Source organism: Physeter macrocephalus, chromosome 12, assembly GCF_002837175.3.
Source record: "Physeter macrocephalus isolate SW-GA chromosome 12, ASM283717v5, whole genome shotgun sequence".
In the NCBI taxonomy this organism is placed as follows: Eukaryota; Metazoa; Chordata; class Mammalia; order Artiodactyla; family Physeteridae; genus Physeter; species Physeter macrocephalus.
Genome location: NC_041225.1, coordinates 1,558,581 through 1,565,484, shown reverse-complemented (window position 1 = coordinate 1,565,484; position 6,904 = coordinate 1,558,581).

Below are 6,904 nucleotides of genomic sequence, written 5' to 3'. Positions count from 1 at the left end.
TTTTGTGTGTGGTATGCGGGCCTCCCTCTGTTGTGGCCTCTCCCGTTGCGGAGCACAGGCTCCGGACGCGCAGGCCCAGCTGCCATGGCTCACGGGCCCAGCTGCTCCGTGGCATGTGGGATCCTCCCAGACCGGGGCGCGAACCCAGTTCCCCTGAATCGGCAGGCGGACGCGTAACCACCGCGCCACCAGGGAAGCCCCTGTTGTTTGGTTTTAAAGGAAACTTTATAAAGTATGTCATATGATTTTACTATCTGTCAAATAAGATAAAAATTTAGAGTGTATGTTTTCTTTTATAACAAATTGGAAAATATATAAGATTTTAATAGCTTTAGCTCTAACCATCATTTAAGAAGAAAATGTTTTCTTGTTGAATATTTTAAGTCCTAAGGTGAAATTGATCTCACAGAGCATGAGTTAGCGTTTAAGGATTGTCAAAGAGTATGAGGTCGGGCATTCATAAATATCAATCTATGTCCTAGATATGGATCAGTAATTTTCTTCAGTTATTTCAGCAATGATAGTCGATGACCTAACAACTCATAACCTAAAAGTCCTCCCTGACCTTTTACCTTAAATTTCCTGGAAGATAACTCTGTGTGAATCATTGAAGCACCCAAACTGCAAACTGTAGGAGTTGTGGTTGATGGGTTGTTACTTCACTACTGTTTGCTGTGTGGACCTTGCTACTATTCTTATTCACAGTGAAAACCTAAAAACTCTGAAACTAGGGAACAATAAGATATACGATGCTGCTGTCAAAGAGTTATGTGAAGCTTTGAAGCATCCTAAGTGTAAATTAGAGAATCTTGGGTTGGAGATGTGTGAGCTCATCTGCCTATTGTGAGGACCTGGGCTTAGCTTTCACTGTCTGCAAATCACTGAGGTTCACCTGGAATGGATTAGCTTGGACCATGATGGGGCGGTGGTGCTGTGTGAAGCCCTGATCAGTCTGGAATGTGACCTGCAGATGCTTGGCCTGAATAAATCTTCATATGATGTGGAAATTAAGATGCTGCTGACAGAGGTGGAAGAGATGAACCCCCACTTGACCATTTCACAGTCTCTGATTGATTATGAGCACAGGATCAGGGGTGGGCTTGGCCGACGGGTAACACCCTGAAATAATCTTCTCACAAAGGCTTCCCCTTCGTCGCAACGGGCATTTGTCCTCCTGACACACCCTGTCCTGTAAATTGTTCATCAGGGCAGTGTGGGCTGTGATTTCAGAGCTCTTCCTTCACAGTATTCTAGCAATATGATTGTGGGATGGGCCATCTGTGCCTAAGTCCTCTATGCTCCACCTTTAAAGTTCCCATCCTGCCTCACAGTGTTTAGGAGAACAAATACATTAAATGGGTAAACACTTGGGAAAAGTGTTTACTCTCCCTCTCATCTCTCTCATCTTGCTCCCGGTGACTGCTCAATCAGGCGTCCCAGGCTTCTGACCAAAAACCTTTGCTCTAACAATTCTCTCTGCCTGGAATACTCTTGTCCCAGATATCTGCTTGGCTGAATCTTTCTTCTCTTTCAAATCTTTGGTCAAATGTCACTGCCTCAATGCATCTTATCTGAGTCATCTTATTTATTACTGCAATTTACCTCTTCTGGCAACTAAACTCTCTTTATCTTCCTTTCCATGATCTACTGTTTCTTTTTAAAATACTACTTATCAACTTCTAAAATATTATGTAATTCCGTTGTGTATTATGCTTATCATTGATTATCTTTCCCTTTCTTCTGGAATCTCACCTCCATGAGGGCAGAGATATTTTCCTCTGTTTTGCACACTGATGTATCCCAAATGCCTTGAATAACTTTTGGCATGTAGTAGATGTTCAATAAATATTTTTCAAATAAATAGAGATATCTTAAAGTAGATAGTCTAGAGCAGGCTCAGTAGTTCAATTTTTGTCATCAGGTACCCAGGCTGTGGTGTGTTACATGTTCAGTGATTGGTAATTTCAATTCAGTGATAATAGGAATATTTACACCAGTAAAATTGATAAACAATACAAATCATGACTTTTTGCCCTCAAAAAGTGGTTTATTAACACCCCTCTGGACCCAAGTTTTTTATTCCTTTATTTCTACCATGCTTATTGATTTGGATTTGGATTATTATGCTTGTTACTTCATGATTAAAAGATGACTGCCACTTCAGCTGTATCATGACTCTTTTTAAGATTTATGTGTTTATTGAAGGAAAGTGAAAGCAAACTCTCAGCATGACTAGCTCTTTTATCAGACAGCCAAGGCTCTCTCAGATGTCCTCTAAAAGATTAGTGCTAACCTCTCATTGGCCCATATTTGTCACAGGACCATCTTTTAGTTGCACAGGAAACTGTGACAGTGAATGTCTAGCAATGGGAAATATTCCACTACTATTTCCTTAGAGTAATCATAACTCATCTACTGGAAATGTAATTGCATCCCTGAACAAAATCAAGAATTAGTTGCTAGGAAAGAAGTGGAGTATGAAGGCTGTAATATTGCCAACTCAGAGTGATTACTACTAAAGACAGACCATGATGAAAGATTTTCTTAAGTACTGAACTCATTAATGGGTAGACAAATGAGCACCTGCAATTTTGAGGAGAGGCAGATGCATATGAATTTTCAACAATTTCCACAACTGAGAGGGAAAGGCAACTGAATTTTGTGTCACTGAGAAAACACATTACTTTAGATATCACATATGGCAGATCAGCATCATGTAGGATCAGCTGTAATACTGTCATTGCATTTGTCCTTACAGAACACTAATCATTCTATATTTTTTATTTTCTTTGCCTTCTTGAAAATGACTTCATCAGGAATTTATCTTAACACTTTTTTTGATGTGTTATATGCCTGATACCAACTGTGGAAAAGAGTTAAAGTACTACTTTCAAGATATTCTTTAGGATTAACAATTTTTTGCTGTGTACACGTATTATATTTGCCACTTAGACTATTTTAAGTAGTACTAAAGGAAGTCACTTTAAAGTATATATATGTTCTGGGTAGCATTTCATAGACAGATTATCCACAACTGAACAGTATTCCCATTCAAAGACAGCTTTAATATCCAAAGGGCAAAGACAAGTGTTTGGTTTGTCCCAGAAAAAAATCAGCAAGAAAGCAATTGTTTTCTATTTAGAAGGTGATAGGTGCTCTCAATAACTTGGAGGTTGAAATAAAGGCAGAATTATATTTAAAAAAAATCTAGGGGGACAGAGAGCCTATCTCAATTCAGTCAGTTCTGTTGATTATATTTCTTAAACATCTCTTGAATCAATTTTTTACCTCTCCTTCTTCACTACAACTATATCAGTGACAACAGCTCCTCCCCATGCATCCTCCACACTGTACCCAGCCTTATCTCTCCAAAACCAAAATTTTCACATCAAAGCTCTGCCTAACTCAAAACAAAACTGAAAAATCTTCAGCATCTCCTAAGATAAAGTCTAGATTTTTCAGCATAGCATAAAGCTTTCAAGAGACATGTACCAAATTGTGAGTTCTGTGTCATCTCTTGCTATTCAACTTGCTACAGTACAGATTCCCATCCTCTTCTGAGAATATACCATACTGTGTTTGCATACATTTTTGCTTCTAACAAAATCCTCTCTTATCTAAAAGAAAGCTCAATTTTTCATAATTTCCAGCCTCCTCATTGATGTGTTCTCAAACCTAAGATACCCTTCACAAAGGTATTTTCCATATCTATTCTTATAATAACATGTAAGGCAAGTTTACTCATGAATTGTATTGTAACATTTTTTTAACATATTTTTTGGAGTATAACTGCTTTACAATGGTGTGACAGTTTCTGCTTTATAACAAAGTGAATCAGTTATACATAAACACATGTTCCCATATCTCTTCCCTCTTGCATCTCCCTCCCTCCCACCCGCTTTATCCCACTCTTCTAGGTGGTCAAAAAGCACCGAGCTGATCTCCCTGTGCTGTGTGGCTGCTTCCCAGTAGCTCTCTATTTTACATTTGTTAGTGGATGTATGTGAATGCCACTCTCTCACTTTGTCCCATCTTACCCTTCCCCCTCCCTGTATCCTCAAGTCCATTCTCTAGTAGGCCTGTGTCTTTATTCCCATCTTGCACCTAGGTCCTTCATGACCATTTTTTTTTTTAGATTCCATATATATGTGTTAGCATATGGTATTTGTTTTTCTTTTTCTGACTTACTTCACTCTGTATGACACACTCTAGGCCCAACAACTTCAAAACAAATAACTGAATTTTGTTTCCTTTAATGGCTGAGTAATATTCCATTGTATATATGTGCCACATCTTCTTTATCCATTCATCAGTTGATGGACCCTTAGGTTATTTCCATGTCCTGGCTATTGTAAATAGAGCTGCAATGAACATTGCGGTACATGACTCTTTGAATTATGGTTTTCTCAGGGTATACGCCCAGTAGTGTGATTGCTGGGTCGTATAGTAGTTCTATTTTTAGTTTTTTGAGGAACCTCCATGCTGTTCTCCATAGTGGCTGTATCAATTTACATTCCCACCAACAGAGCAAGAGGGTTCCCTTTTCTCCACACCCTCTCCGGCAATTATTGTTTGCAGATTTTTTGATGATGGCCATTCTCACCGGTGTGAGATGACATCTCATTGTAGTTTTGATTTGCATTTCTCTAATGATTAATGATATTGAGAATTATTTCATGTGTTTGTTGGCAATCTGCATATCTTCTTTGGAGAAATGTCTATTTAGTTCTTCAGCCCATTTTTGGATTGGGTTGTTTTTATTTTTTATATTCAGTTTCATGAGCTGCTTGCAAATTTTGGACATTCATCCTTTGTCAGTTGTTTCATTTGCAATTATTTTCTCCCATTCTGAGGGTGGTTTTTTCATCTTCTTGATGATTTCCTTTGCTGTGCAAAAGCTTTTAAGTTTCATTAGCTCCCACTTGTTTCTTTTTGTTTTTATTTCCATTTCTCTAGGTGGTGGGTCAAAAAGTTCTTGCTGTGATTTATGTCATAGAGTGTTCTGCCTATGTTTTCCTCTATGAGTTTGATAGTGTCTGGCCTTACATTTAGGTCTTTAACCCATTTTGAGTTTATTTTTGTGTATGGTGTTAGAGAGTGTTCTAATTTCATTCCTTTCCCTGTAGCTGTCCAGTTTTCCCAGCACCACTTATTGAAGAGTCTGTCTTTACTCCACTGTTTATTCTTGCCTACTTTATCAAAGATAAGGTGACCATATGTGTGTGGGTTTATCTCTGGGTTTTCTATTCTGTTCCATTGATCTATATTTCTGTTGTTGTGTCAGTACAATAGTTTCTTGATTACTGTTGCTTTGTAGTATAGTCTGAAGTCAGGAAGTCTGATTCCTCCAGCTACGTTTTTATTTCTCAAGATTGCTTTGGATATTCTGGGCCTTTTGTGGTGCCATAGATATTGTGATTTTTTTTGTTCTAGTTCTCTGAAGAATGCCAGTGGTAGTTTGATAGGGATTGCATTGAATCTGCAGGTTGCTTTGGGGAGTAGAGGCATTTTCACAATGTTGATTCTTCCAATCCAAGAACATAGTATATATCTCCATTTTTTGTATCATCTTTAATTTCTTTCATCAGTGTCTTATAATTTTCTGCATACAGGTCTTTTGTCTCCTAGATATTCTATTCTTTTGTTGCAATGGTAAATGGGAGTGTTTTCTTAATTTCACTTTCAGATTTTTCATCATTAGTATATAAGAATGCAAAAGATTTCTGTGCATTAATTTTGTATCCTGCAACATTACAAAATTCATTGATTAGCTCTAGTAGTTTTCTGGTAGCATCTTTAGGATTCTCTATGTATAGTATCATGTCATCTGCAAACAGTGATAGCTTTACTTCTATTTTCCAGACTGGATTCCTTTTATTTCTTTTTCTTCTCTGATTTCAATGGCTAAAACATCCAAAACTATGTTGAAAAATAGTGGTGAGAGTGGGCAACCTTGTCTTGTTCCTGATCCCAGTGGAAATGATTTCAGTTTTTCACCATTGAGGACGATGTTGGCTATGGGTTTGTCATATTTGGCCTTTATTATGTTGAGGAAAGTTCCATCTATGCCTACTTTCTGGAGTGTTTTCATCATAAATTGGTGTTAAATTTTGTCAAAATCTTTCCCTGCATCTATTGAGATGATCATATGGTTTTTCTCCTGAAATTTGTTAATATGGTGTATCACATTGATTGATTTGCATATATTGAAGAATCCTTGCATTCCTGGGATAAACTCTACTTGAGCATGGTGTATGACCTTATAATGTGCTGTTGGATTCTGTCTGAAGGTATTTTGTTGAGGATTTTTGCATCTATGTTCATCAGTGATATTGGCCTGTAGATTTCTTTCTTTGTGACGTCTTTGCTGGTTTTGGTATCAGGGTGATTGTAGTCTTGTAGAATGAGTTTGGAAGTGTTCCTCCCTCTGCTATATTTTGGAAGAGTTTGAGAAGGATAGGTGTTATCTCTTCTCTAAAGGTTTGATAGAATTCACCTGTGAAGTCATCTGGTCCTGGGCTATTGTTTGCTGGAAGATTTTTAATCACAGTTTCAAATTCAGTGCTTGTGATTGGTTTCTTCATATTTTCTATTTCTTCCTGGTTCAGTCTTGGAAGTCTTTGTACCTTTTTAAGAATTTGTCCGTTTCTTCCAGGTTTTCCATTTTATTGGCATAACTTTGCTTGTAGTAATCTCTCACGATCCTTTGTATTTGTGCAGGGTCAGTTGTCACTTCTCCTTTTTCAATTCTAATTCTATTGACTTGAGTCTTCTCCCTTTTTTTCTTTATGAGTCTGTCTGATGGTTAATCAATTTTGTTTATCTTCTCAAAGAAACAGCCTTTAGTTTTATTGATCTTTGCTTTCATTTCCTTCATTTCTTTTTCATTTATTTCTGATCTGAT